Genomic DNA, 15,199 nt, shown 5'->3' with positions numbered 1-15,199 from the left:
AATGGCTGAATCAAACCCCTGTATGTATAGGGGGGGGGGATCTCACACGCCCTGAATCAGTGTAGGCCTGAATTAAAGATTTCTTTGCACAAAATAGCTGAATTTCAAATGGCTGAATTAAACCCCTGTATGTATAGGGGGGATCACACACGCCCTGAATCAGTGTAGGCCTGAATTAAAGATTTATTTGCACAAAATGGCTGTATTTCAAATGGCTGTATTTCAAATGGCTGAATTAAACCCCTGTATGTATAGGGGGGATCACACACGCCCTGAATCAGTGTAGGCCTGAATTAAAGATTTATTTGCACAAAATGGCTGTATTTCAAATGGCTGAATCAAACCCCTGTATGTATAGGGGGATCTCACAAGCCCTGAATTAGTGTAGGCCTGAATTAAAGATTTCTTTGCACAAAATGGCTGTATTTCTAATGCCTGATTCAAACCTCTGTATGTAGGGGGGTATCTCACACGGTCTGAACCACTGTAGGCCTGAAGTAAATATTTATTTGCCCAAAATGGCTGTATTTCAAATGGCTGTATTTCAAATCCCTGATTCAAACCCCTGTATGTAGAGGGTGTATCTCACAGGGCCTGAACCAGTGTAGGCCTGAATTCAATATTGGTGCACCAAATGGCGGTATTTAAAATCTCTGAATGTAACCCAAATGTATTAAGGGTGTATCTCACAATGACATCTGCTTTAAAGGCTGCCAACTAAATTTTTTGTGCCCAAACGAGTGTAACAACTGAATTTGACAGGAGTATATAAGCCTGTAATTCCACACGTACTGATGCTGCAAGGCCTGAAAATAGTGTTTTTTGTCAAAAAAGTGTGTTTTTCAAACCCCAGAAAATGATGGGTGTATTTCTAGCTTAAATTGCACACTGACTAATCAAGATGTTGTAGATTGCCAAAATTGTATTTTTTTTGGTAACAGAATATGAAAGCTGTATATATGAACCACCTCCGGACCGCCTAACGCAGGATCGCGTTCCGGAGGTGGCAGCCCTGCGCAGAGTCACGCATATATGCGTCATCTCGCGAGACGCGAGATTTCCTGTGAACGCGCGCACACAGGCGCGCACGTTCACAGGATCGGAAGGTAAGCGAGTGGATCTCCAGCCTGCCAGCGGCGATCGTTTGCTGGCAGGCTGGAGATGTGATTTTTTTAACCCCTAATAGGTATATTAGACGCTGTTTTGATAACAGCGTCTAATATACCTGCTACCTGGTCCTCTGGTGGTCCCTTTTGTTTGGATCGACCACCAGAGGACACAGGTAGCTCAGCAATATGTAGCACCAAGCACCACACTACACTACACCCCCCCCTGTCACTTATTAACCCCTTTTTAGGCCCTGATCACCCCTGATCACCCCATATAGACTCCCTGATCACCCCCCTGTCATTGATCACCCCCCTGTAAAGCTACATTCAGACGTCCATATGATTTTTACGGATCCACTGATACATGGATCGGATCCGCAAAACACATACGGACGTCTGAATGGAGCCTTACAGGGGGGTGATCAATGACAGGGGATGATCACCCCATATAGACTACCTGATCACCCCCCTGTCATTGATCACCCCCCTGTCATTGATCACCCCTCTGTAAGGCTGCATTCAGATGTCCGTATGTTTTTTACGAATCCACGGATACATGGATCGGATCCGCAAAACACATACGGACATCTGAATGAAGCCTTATAGGGGGGTGATCAATGACAGGGGGGTGATCACCCCATACAGACTCCCTGATCAGCCCCCTGTCATTTATCACCCCCCTGTCATTGATCACCCCCTTGTAAGGCTCCATTCAGACGTCCGTATGATGTTTACGGATCCACTGATACATGGATCGGATCCGCAAAACACATACGGACGTCTGAATGGAGCCTTACAGGGGGGTGATCAATGACAGGGGGGTGATCACCCCATATAGACTCCCTGATCACCCCCCTGTCATTGATCACCCCCCTGTCATTGATCACCCCCCTGTCATTGATCACCCCCCTGTAAGGCTGCATTCAGATGTCCGTATGTTTTTTACGGATCCACGGATACATGGATCGGATCCGCAAAACACATACGGACATCTGAAAGGAGCCTTATAGGGGGGTGATCAATGACAGGGGGGTGATCACCCCATATAGACTCCCTGATCACCCCCCTGTCATTGATCACCCCCCTGTCATTGATCACCCCCCTGTCATTGATCACCCCCCTGTAAGGCTCCATTCAGAAATTTTTTTGGCCCAAATTATTTTTTTTTTCTTACAGTCTCATATTCCACTAACTTGTGTCAAAAAATAAAATCTCACATGAACTCACCATACCCCTCACGGAATCCAAATGCGTAAAAATTTTTAGACATTTATATTCCAGACTTCTTCTCACGCTTTAGGGCCCCTAGAATGCCAGGGCAGTATAAATACCCCACATGTGACCCCATTTCGGAAAGAAGACACCCCAAGGTATTCGCTAAGGGGCATATTGAGTCCATGAAAGATTGAAATTTTTGTCCCAAGTTAGCGGAAAGGGAGACTTTGTGAGAAAAAAATAAAAATAATCAATTTCCGCTAACTTGTGCCAAAAAAAATAATATTTCTATGAACTCGCCATGCCCCTCATTGAATACCTTGGGGTGTCTTCTTTCCAAAATGGGGTCACATGTGGGGTATTTATACTGCCCTGGCATCCAAATGTCTAAAAATGCCCTCATAAAAGGAATGTGGGCCCCTTTGCGCACCTAGGCTGCAAAAAAGTGTCACACATCTGGTATCGCCGTACTCAGGAGAAGTTGGGCAATGTGTTTTGGGGTGTCATTTTACATATACCCATGCTGGGTGAGATAAATATCTTGGTCAAATGCCAACTTTGTATAAAAAATGGGAAAAGTTGTCTTTTGCCGAGATATTTATCTCACCCAGCATGGGTATATGTAAAATGACAGCCCAAAACACATTGCCCAACTTCTCCTGAATACGGCGATACCACATGTATGACACTTTTTTGCAGCCTAGGTGGGCAAAGGGGCCCACATTCCAAAGAGCACCTTTCAGATTTCACAGGTCATTTACCTACTTACTACACATTAGGGCCCCTAGAATGCCAGGGCAGTATAACTACCCCACAAGTGACCCCATTTTGGAAAGAAGACACCCCAAGGTATTCCATGAGGGGCATGGCGAGTTCCTAGAATTTTATTTTTTTTTGTCACAAGTTAGCAGAAAATGATGATTTTTTTTATTTTTATTTTTTCTTACAAAGTCTCATATTCCACTAACTTGTGACAAAAAATAAAAACTTCCATGAACTCACTATGCCCATCACGAAATACCTGGGGGTGTCTTCTTTCCAAAATGGGGTCACTTGTGAGGTAGTTATACTGCCCTGGCATTTTAGGGGCCGAATGCGTGAGAAGTGGTTTGAAATCAAAATCTGTAAAAAATGGCCGGTGAAATCTGAAAGGTGATCTTTGGAATGTGGACCCCTTTGCCCACCTAGGCTGAAAAAAAGTGTCACACATCTGGTATCCCCGTACTCAGGAGAAGTTGGGCAATGTGTTTTAGGGTTTGTTTTTACATATACCCATGCTGGGTGAGAGAAATATCTTGGCAAAAGACAACTTTTCCCATTTTTTTATACAAAGTTGGCATTTGACCGAGATATTTATCTCACCCAGCATGGGTATATGTAAAATGACACCCCAAAACACATTGCCCAACTTCTCCTGAGTACGGCAATACCAGATGTGTGACACTTCTTTGCAGCCTAGGTGGGCAAAGGGGCCCACATTCCAAAGAGCACCTTTCGGATTTCACCGGCCATTTTTTACAGATTTTGATTTCAAACTACTTACCACACATTTGGGCCCCTAAAATTTCATAGAAGTTTTTATTTTTTTGTCACAAGTTAGTGGAATATGAGACTTTGTAAGAAAAAAAAAAAATCATCAAAATAAACAGTTCTATGAACTCACTATGCCCATCAGCGAATACCTTAGGGTGTCTACTTTCCGAAATGGGGTCATTTGTGGGGTGTTTGTACTGTCTGGCCATTGTAGAACCTCAGGAAACATGACAGGTTCTCAGAAAGTCAGAGCTGCTTCAAAAAGCAGAAATTCACATTTTTGTACCATAGTTTGTAAACGCTATAACTTTTACCCAAACCATTTTTTTTTTACCTAAACATTTTTTTTTATCAGAGACATGTAGAACAATAAATTTAGAGAAAAATTTATATATGGATGTCTTTTTTTTTTGCAAAATTTTACAACTGAAAGTGAAAAATTAAATATTTTTGCAAAAAAATAGTTAAATTTTGATTAATAACAAAAAAAGTAAAAATGTCAGCAGCAATGAAATACCACCAAATGAAAGCTCTATTAGTGAGAAGAAAAGGAGGTAAAATTCATTTGGGTGGTAAGTTGCATGACCGAGCAATAAACGGTGAAGGTAGGGTAGGTCAGAAGTGTAAAAAGTGGCCTGGTCATTAAGGGTGTTTAAGCTAGGGGGGCTGAAGTGGTTAATAAAAAAAAAAAAAAAAAAAAAAAAGGAGATAAAAAACACTTTGGACATTTTATCCTTGGGAAAATTCCTTGCAGAGGGTCAAATTCCTGAAGGGTTAAGATGGCAATTGCTGTTAAATTCCGAACAACAAAATGATTTAGATGAATGGGAGTTACTGATGAATGAATGTGCTCGCAGAGTGATCTGTTTTATTGTCTCTAAAAGGAAAGAAAAATTGAAACGGGTTACCAGTAATGTGGAAAGATGGCAATGTCTGTTACAACCTTTGAAGGATAAGAAGGAATACATGTCCCTATCCAATAAATGTCAGGGAGTTTTGGTGAAAACTGAAACTGAGATTAAGACCAAAGAAGGGAAAAAATATTATAAGGTGTGTGATGATTATGAGAAAAATAGAGTATATAAATGGAGAAATAACACAAATGATAATATGCATTCTGACAAGGGACCGAGTAGCAGGGACATAAATATACCAAAGAGGGATATGGATACCGATAGTGTGCGAGAAGTTAGGGGAATGAGTGGGGTTAATCCCACAGCTTTCCCTAATTATGCGAGAGATCCTAGTTATCGGAATGATTATCAAGGCATGAGGCAACCGTATAGACAGTTTAATAATTGGGATCAGAGACCATGGGTGAGACCACAGTATTATAATAATGCCCCATATGGGTATGTAAAAAATGGGACTTATAGAAAAGGTTTTAGAAGATTTCATGATCAAAGAGAAAATCCCTACCGTTTAAATAGACAGGGACCTCATTTTCAGCAGGGTGTTAGGGAAGGGAACACCTACCAACAATCCAGGTCCCACCCCCTATCGACCACTAGTGCCAATGCATTAGAAGCCTGCAAAACACCACAAAATGAAGCTAAATCTGATAAACAAAATTTTCCCCACCAGGCGATAAAAGGAGTGCAGAGGTACAGCCAAGTCGAGATGATAGGAGAAAAAAAAAAAAAAAAGAAGTCACACAGAGGGAAAAGAAGAAAGGGAAAACAGCAGTCCAAACAGAAAGAGGATCAAGGGAAAATAAAAGGGGTCTTTAATATGAGCTCCTATACATTGACGGCCACACATCGGCTTAATAAGTATGAGGTGTTTTTGGACATACAGTCCTGATCAAAAGTTTAAGACCACTTGAAAAATGGCAAAAAAATCATATTTAGCATGGCTGGATTTTAACAAGGTTCCAAGTAGAGCTTCAACATGCAACAAGAAGAAATGGGAGTGAGACAAAACATTTTTTAAGCATTCAATTTAATGAAAACAACGAATAAACTGAAACAGGCTGTTTTTCAGCTGATCAAAAGTTTAGGACCACACCTCCAAAAAAAATTTGGTGAGTGGGAACATTTCTCCAAGTGGTGAAGACGGACGCACGAAAGGCCATCTACTGTCTGGTACTGTTGTCCATTTTTGTAAACTTCCCTTGCCATCCATCCCCAAAGGTTCTCAATTGGATTGAGATCAGGGGAACACGCAGGATGGGCCAAAAGAGTGATGTTATTCTCCTAGAAGTCCCTTGCCCTGCAGTCATTGTGTACTGTAGCGTTGTCCTGTTGAAAAACCCAGTCGTTACCACACAGACGAGGGCCCTCAGTCATGAGGAATGCTTTCTGCAACATCTGGACATATCCAGCGGCCGTTTGACGCCACCTGCACTTCCTGAAGCTCCATTGTTCCACTGAAGGAAAAAGCACGCCAGACCATTATGGCGCCCCCTCCAATGTGGCGCGTAGAAAACATCTCAGGTAGGATCTGCTTGTCATGCCAGTAACGTTGGAAACCATCAGGACCATCAAGGTAAAAAAAATTCACATCAGAGAATTAAACTTTCTTCCACCTTTGAATGTCCCATGTTTGGTGCTTTCTTGCAAAGTCCAAACGAGCAGTTATGTGGCATTCAAGGAGATGAGGTCTTTGAAGACGCTTTTTGTTTTTGAAGCCCTTCAGTCTCAGATACCATCTGATGGTTATGGGGCTGCAGTCAGCACCAGTAAGGGCCTTAATTTGGGTCGAGGATCATCCAGTGTCTTGACGGACAGCCAATTGGATCCTCCGGCTCAGTGCTGATTAAATTTTTTGGGGTCTTCCACTTGACTTTTTTGTTCCATAACCCTCAGGATCATTTAAGAAATTCCAAATGACTGTCTTACTGCTTCCCACCTCAGCAGCAATGGCGCGCTCTGAGAGACCCTGCTTATGCAGTTCAACAACAAGACCACTTTCAAAAAGGGAGAGTTTTTTTTGCCTTTGCCATCACAATGTGTGACTACCTGATAGAAAATGACAATGGATCCACATCTTTGCACAGATTTGGCCTTTTAAAGGCATGTGGTCCTAAAATTTGGATCAGCTGAAAAACAGCCTGTTTCAGTTTAATCGTTATATTCAATTAATTGAATGTTCAAAAAATTTTTGTCTCACTCTCATTTCTTCTTGTTGCATGTTGAAGCTCTACTTGGAACCTTGTTAATATCCATCAATGTAAAATAAGATTTTTTGCCATTTTTCAAGTGGTCTTAAACTTTTGATCAGGACTGTACATAAATTCATCAGGAAATTAAACATTGTCAAATACCAGATTAATAATCAAAGACCGCCTCTAATAAACGCATGCAGTGAGGATGGGATTATTCACACACAACTGCGGAAAAAGTCAAAATGCTTTCCTAAGCATCGTGATAACGAGTGTATCAAAGCTTTTAAAAGGGTATTGCTAAAAGAATTAGATAATCTAGATACTAGATCTAAGAGAATAAGGCCCTGAGAAATCTTGAAAACAATAAAAAAGATCGTAATAAAACCTGCGGATAAATGAGGGGGAGTGGTAATCATGGATGTAGAAAAGTATGAGAATGAAATGCAGAGATTGATTTCTGACCAAGAGACGTATCGCGTTCTGAAAGGGAACCCTCTACTCGAGTATAAAGGGAAGATGTATAAGTTACTTCAGGATGGCTATAAAAACGAAGTCATAAATAAAAGAGTTGGAATATCTTATGATTAAACATCCTGTCACACCAGTGATATATCAATTGCTGAAAATTCATAAAAATCTACAAAATCCCCCCGGGAGACCTATCGTTGCGGGGATTAATTCCCTAACGAGCCGACTCTTAGAATATGTTGATTTTTTCTTACAGAGAAACGTGATAAAAATCCCCTCGTACCTGAAAGATTCGGGTATTGTGATTAAATTGATTGAAAGGTTGGGGGGAGGGAGTGTAGACATTTGGCTGGTGACAGTGGATGTTAACTCCCTCTACACAATTATTCCAAAATTATTGGGCCTTAGAGGGGTAGAGGTGGCACTTACTGAAGATCCTCTCATGAATGATCTGCAAAAAAAGTTCATTTTGTACTGTCTAGATTTCTGCCTCTCCCATAATTATTTTACGTTTAAACATGTGTTCTACCTTCAGTGTACCGGGGCGGCGATGGGGGCGAAATTCCCCCCCCCCCCCCCCCCCCAGTTTCGCTAATCTTTTCATGGCCCTCTGGGAGAAAGAAAAAATTTGCCCTATTTTAAATGTAAAAACACAAAAGGGGGAATTAATATCGTAGCGTTGATATAGAAACATAGAATGTGTTGGCAGATAAGAACCATTTGGCCCATCTAGTCTGCCAAATATACTGAATACAATGAATAGCCCCTGGCCCTATCTTATATGAAGGATGGCCTTATGCCTATCCCATGCATGCTTAAACGCCTTCACTGTATTTGCAGCTACCACTTCTGCAGGAAGGCTATTCCATGCATCCACTACTCTCTCAGTAAAGTAATACTTCCTAAAATTACTTTTAAACCTTTGCCCCTCTAATTTTAAACTATGTCCTCTTGTAGCAGTTTTTCTTCTTTTAAATATTTTCTCCTCTTTTACCTTGTTGATTCCCTTTATGTATTTAAAAGTTTCTATCATATCCCCTCTGTCTCATCTTTCTTCCAAGCTATACATGTTAAGGTCCTTTAAACTTTCCTGGTAAGTTTTATCCTGCAATCCATATACTAGTTTAGTAGCTCTTCTCTGAACTCTCTCCAAAGTATCAATATCCTTCTGGAGATATGGTCTCCAGTACTGAGCACAATACTCCAAATGAGGTCTCATTAGTGCTCTGTAGAGCGGCATGAGCACCTCCCTCTTTCTACTGGTAATGCCTCTTCCTATACACCCAAGCATTCTGCTAGCATTTCCTGCTGCTCTATGACATTGTCTGCCTACCTTTAAGTTTTCTGAAATAATGACCCCTAGGAGGAGGAGACGCCCAGCAGAACAATGGCAGACTGCGCCTACTATAACCAAGAGTCCTAAGTCTCCGCCTACTATAACTTACTGAGCGAAGATACCAGAGGACATAACGGGAGAACGGAGCGGCGCCCAGGGATAATAGTAAGTGCAGTGAGATTCCTGGGCGCCGCTGTATATGTCAGGATACTTTGTTCACAATGTTTTTCCAGGTGAAAGGTCCTCTTTAAGTATGGTTTCCATTAATTTCCCCACTATTAATGTCAGGCTTACTGGCCTATAGTTGCCCGATTCCTCCCTACTACCTTTCTTGTAATTGGGGACAAAATTTGCTAATTTGCAATCTTTTGGGACGACTCCTTTTACCAGTGATTGGTTAAATAAATCTGTTAATGGTTTTGCTATTTCACCGCTAAGCTCTTTTAATAGCTTTGGGTGTATCCCATATATAGATAACTGCTTGGTTATATGGAGGGGAAAAAGACAAGGATGTATGACTTTATTACGGAGCTTAATAGGAATGATTGGAATTTGCGATTTACAAGTGACATCAGTGACACTGCAGTGGACTTCCTAGACCTCACCATTTTTATTGAGGACAATCGCTTGAAAACAAAAACCTTTTTCAAAGCCACGGATGTGAACTCATATATAGACATAAATAGCTGTCACTATGCACCCTGGTTACAAAATATCCCAAAAGGACAGATTAAAAGAATACATCGCAACTGCACTGAAAGTAGGGACTTTAAAGATTAGAGCCAGGTAAATAAGAAGCGGTTTCTAGAAAAGGGTTATGCGCTTGAGGCTCTGGAGGAGGCTACTAGAGACATAGAAGAAAAGGCAGGATGTAAAGAAATAGGGGCATGCAGAATTAAGAAAGATTTTAGATTCACATTTTTTTACCCAATTTAATACTAATGTGGGTTCGTTAAAGAATGCAATTAGGAAAAACTGGGGAGTCTTGAAAAATGATCTCATTTTGGGGAAGGAAATCCCTAAGTTTCCCAATCTTAGAAATCGCTTGGTGTGTAGTGCGGCACCAGGATCTGTAGCGTGTAACATTGGCAGCTGTAAGCCACCAGCGTGCAGCATATCCTGCTATGTACCTCAGTCGAACTGCACACAAGGCTCCTCTTCTCTGCTTCAGGCTCCGGACCCGCTTTCCTGCACTGTCGCGGGCGGAGACAGCTCCAGTTGCACTTTGTAGGAGCCGCACACGTCCTGTTTCTTTAAGGGTTCGTGCACGCCCCTGATTCCGCCTTCTCTCTAATCCCGGCTAGGCACCACTTTTATAAGGGTGCTTCCCCCTTCCTGTGAGCAATATTGTAGTTTTCTACAGCGAAGGTTCCAGCTTGTTGCTCCTGTGTTGTTATCCTGCTTCCGACCTTAGCCTGTATCCTGATCTCGTCTCTGCCTGATCCTCCTGTACCTCGCTGCTCTCAAGTGTATGATTCGGATTGTCGACCACGTCTCTGTCTGCTGTTCAGCTTGTTACACCTGCTGCACCTGAGCTATTCAGTTCTCTGCTAAATCACTAACTCAGCTATGCTTCATCTGACTCTGCTGCTGCGCTCCTTCCTTCCAGTGACAGCTCACTCCACCTGCCTGTATACCTGGTGCTTGCACTGGGGCGTTCTGGCCTGCTTGGCCAGCTGCCACTTAACCAGGACCACTCTTGTGGTAGCGACCTTGTGTCTCCCCTGCAGCTAAGACCAGCTTCCGCATCTTGGAGCGGGATAAAGGGTGAAAACCAGGGGAACACTTAGATTCCGCTCCCAAGTTTGGCCCAAAGCCAAACCGGTAGGTGGCACAGCGGATCCACACCCGTTGGAGCGTGCCATAGCGGTTAAAATGAGCAACAAGTTTATATGGTGTGGGCTTTGCCTCCCCTGCAAGAATCGGAGTAAGGATGATAAGAAGAAAAGAGAAACAAAGACCAGACATTTAAAATAAAGGGGACTATCACATGTGAAAGTGCAGGAGTAGTTCATGTATTGGCGTGCCCATATGGCCTCCAGTATGTGGGGAGGACCAAAAGAAAATTAAAAATCTGTGTTCAGGAGCATATTAGAAATATAAAGAAGGGCCTCGAGACACATAGTGTCTTGTTACATTTAAAAAATTGTCATCAAAGGGACCCGAAGGGACTGTCGTTCTTAGGCATAGAAACAGTACAGGCACATTGGCGAGGAGGAGACCCTATTGAGCATATAAATAGAAAGGAAGTTGAGTGGATGTATAATTTAGCTACACAAGGACTGACTGTGGAGTGCGATCTAAAGCCCTGTCTAGTTTAAATGCCATGCTTTGAAATACACACTAATGATAAGGTTAATTTATGAATGAAAGGGGAGTAGTCCGTGATTGGTCAGAAATCACTGCGTGACCTTGATCATGTGATCCGGATCTTGGGAGATTTCATCTTCGAATTCTTAGTAGTTGTCTCTGATAGGCTCTTATTCACCTTGTGCCGGGATCACGAGATTATGATCGTAGTAGAAGTTTATCAATGGAGCTGGAGTAGTGTGGGAGGATAGCCATGGGAAAAGAGAAATATTCTGCTGAAACGTTTTTTTCACTGTCTTAGGTAGGGATTTTGCATCAGAATGTTAACATACTTCCCATAGTTTACGGGGATGTGTCTTTTTATGTATGAAATGTATATGCATTTTTAATGTTCTTAGTGGGGATCCTATTGGTGGGAAAAGAGATAGGTGGGGTTTTGCCCTTATTTAAACCAACCCAGCGAGAGGCTGGATAGCTACCCCTGACGAAGTGCAAAAGCGAAACCTAGGTTGGGTAGGAGGATGAATATTGTCTCGTGTGTTATGATTTGCTTTTAACAAGACCTTGCTTTGTGAGTATAATAGTATAATAAACCACTTTTTTACCTTGGAACCATCAGTGCTTCACTATTTTGTGCACCCTCTTGCTATTCCTCAGGATTGTTGGATGAGGGGTGCCCACATGTGAAGGTCCGGTATCTTGATTTATGTCCAGAGAAGCGAAAGGTCTTATGCTTGAAGGAAGTTTTGACTATTGAGGAAACAGCTGCGCAGTCTGAACTTAATAACGCATTGACTACTGAAAGTGAACCTAACCCACTTCACATTTGGAAATGCAGCACCACCTGTATAGCCACATATTTGAGATAGTTTTATTTTTTACTACTTGTTTGGTTAGTGATGCCTCTTGCTTAGGTGTTGCAGGCCTTGGGGCCTTTCAAAAAAGGTGTGTGTATGTAATGACAGATCATGTGACACTTAGATTGCACACAGGTGGACATCATTTCACTAATTGTGTGATTTCTGAAGGTAATTGGTTTCCTCAGAGCTTTTTATGGGCTTCCTAACAAAGGCAGTGAATACATATGCACATGCCAATTTTCTGTTTTCTATTGCTGAACAATATTTTTATTTATATATTTTTCTAATTTCACTTCACCAACTTAGACTATTGTGTTCTGATTCATCACATAAAATTCAGATTAACAAAACATTAAACTTAAGGCTATAACATAGTAACATAGTTTATAAGGCCGAAAAAAGACATTTGTCCATCTAGTTCAGCCTGTTATCCTGCAATTTGATCCAGAGGAAGGCAAAAAAATAAAAACTGTGAGGTAGAAGCCAATTTTTCCCACTTAAGGTTGAAAAAAATTCCTTCCCGACTCCAATCAGGCAATCATAATAACTCTCTATAATATTATTACTCTCCATAAATACATCCAGGCCCCTGTTGAACTCTTTTAGTGAACTCACCATCACCACATCCTCAGGCAGAGAGTTCCATAGTCTCACTGCTCCTACCGTAAATAATCCTCTTCTATGTCTGTGTACAAACCTTCTTTCCTCCAGACACAGAGGATGTCCCCTCATCACAGTCACAGTCCTGGGGATAAATAGATGATGGGAGAGATCTCTGTACTGACCCCTGATATATTTATACATAGTTATTAGATCTCCCCTCAGTCGTCTTTTTTCTAAAGTGAATAACCCTAATTTTAATAATCTTTCAGGGTACTGTAGTCCCCCCATTCCAGTTATTACTTTAGTTGCCCTCGTTTGAACCCTCTCCAGCTCTGCTATGTCTGCCTTGATTACAGGAGCCCAGAGCTTTACACAGTACTCCATGTGTGGTCTGACTAGTGATTTGTAAAGTGGTAGGACTATGTTCTCATCATGGTATCTATGCCCCTTTTGTTGCAACCCGTTATCTTATTGGCCTTGGCAGCAGCTGCCTGACACTGGTTTTTGCAGCTTAGTTTGCTGTTCACCAAAATTCCTAGTTTTTTTTCCATGTCAGTGTTACCCAGTGTTTTACCATTTAGTATGTATGGGTGACTTGCATTATTTCTTCCCATGTGCATAAACTTACATTTGTCAGTGTTAAACTTCATCTGCCACTTCTCTGCCCAAGCCTCCAATCTATCCAGATCCCTCTGTAGTAGTATACTGTCCTCTTCCGTGTTAATTACTTTACACAGTTTAGTGTCATCTGCAAAAATTTATATTTTACGGTGCAAGCCTTCTACAAGATCATTAATAAATATTTTGAAGACAATAGGGCCCAATACTGACCCCTGAGGTACCCCACTAGTGACAGTGACCCAATCTGAGTGTGTACCGTTAATAACCACCCTCTGTTTTCTATCATTGAGCCAGTTACTTACCCACATACAGATGTTTTCTCCCAGTCTGAGCATTTTTCATTTTATATACTAACCTTTTATGCGGTACAGTGTCAAATGCTTTGGAGAAGTCCAGATATATGACATCCATTGATTCGCCGCTGTCAAGTCTAGAACTTACCTCCTCATAGAAACTGATTAAATTAGTTTAACATGACCGATCCCTCATAAAGCCATGCTGATATGGCGTTATTTGGATTGAGGCTCTCCAAGATAGCATCTCTTAGAAAACCTTCAAACTGTTTACCCACGACAGATGTTAAACTTACCGGCTTATAGTTTCCCGGCTCTGTTTTTGGACCCTTTCTGAATATTGGCACCACATTTTCTATGCACCAATCCCATCCCCCTGTAATGTAACAAAATATGAAAAAATTCAAGGGGAGTGAATACTTTTGCAAGGTACTGTAGATAGGATTTAGTGGCATGCACCATATTTATTATATAGACACTTTTTTGACTTTCGTCAACAATTTTGAATTGTGTCTGGAAAAAGAGGTATGGCTAAGAGGAGTCATTATAGTTATTAGAGATGGGTCGTTGATCCAGTGAGTTATTCTGATTGCCTAATTGGAGTCGGGAAGGAACTTTTTTCCCTTAAGGTAAGGAAACTTGGCTTCTACCTCACAGTTTTTTTTTTCCTTCCTCTGAATCAACTTGCAGGATAACAGGCTGAACTGGATTGACAGATGTCTTTTTTCAGCCTTATAAACTACGTTACTATGTTAATACATTGGTGTATACTATATGTACAGCAGTCATTAGCTGGCATAAGAAAGAGTAAAATGTCTGTTGATTTTCACAAATTATCATGGCCATTTGCATCATTTCTACCTATGGCATATTTTGTGCCATTTTCATTGATGTGCAAAGACAGCATATACATCCTATGATGTTACTGACAAATCTCTCTCAATATCTGTGTCATCTCCTTCTTCTCCCCCGTAACAAACTGCAATATTAAAGAGAATCTGTCACCAGTTTTCTGCTGCTAGTGTCACGGATGAGAGTGGGGGAAACCCTCATCCGTGCGATGTTATTGAATAGGGTAGCTGCTGGGCAAGGACCACAGGATCAGGGAGCAGGTCACCTCCTATCGCGTCCCTAATACTGACCCTGACTCCTAACTGTATGAGCCAACCTAGATGGTAGGACAGCTCATACTCTGTAACCTAGGGTCCCTACTATCCCTCAGGAAATCCCTGTGCTAGGAGCAGGGTAAGATGACCTGTTCCTCCAAGACATGGACAAACAGGAGTCTTACTGGCCAAGCTGCAAGGAAGGGGGAACATATACAGACATATGGATATGGCAGGTGAACTACACCAGTTCCAAACCTACCTACCACAGCCTCGCTGACTGGAACCCATGCACCAGTATTGCTGTCCACACAAACACTAAGGACACAGCACACACCACAAAACACACAGGTAACCAGGACATCCATAGCTGCAATAAACATAGAAAGGATAACAACATCAACTTAACATCATGCATAACTTTTATGACCACAAGGGTGGCCCTCACTGGACAGATGGTAAGAGAACCAGGAGGATGACTCCAGGATAAAGCATGACAGGAGTGCCCCTCAGACTTCTGGCTTCCAGCAGGAGCTAAATAGCCCAAGCAGCCACACCCACCAGAAAAGGAATTAACCCTTTCATTACCAGACCAGGTAAGTGTCACTTAAAGGAGAAGTGTACACAGAACAAACTCCC

General features: G+C 41.8%; 1 protein-coding gene across 1 annotated transcript in view; it reads left to right on the top strand.

Annotated features, from left to right (window-relative positions):
- The window catches only part of DPYD (dihydropyrimidine dehydrogenase), a 1,571,083-nt gene that overhangs the window by 1,218,123 nt on the left and 337,761 nt on the right, over nt 1-15,199 (top strand). The window lies entirely within an intron of this gene.

Source organism: Bufo bufo, chromosome 9, assembly GCF_905171765.1.
Source record: "Bufo bufo chromosome 9, aBufBuf1.1, whole genome shotgun sequence".
In the NCBI taxonomy this organism is placed as follows: domain Eukaryota; kingdom Metazoa; phylum Chordata; class Amphibia; order Anura; family Bufonidae; genus Bufo; species Bufo bufo.
This window is presented reverse-complemented; position numbering and strand designations above follow the sequence as displayed.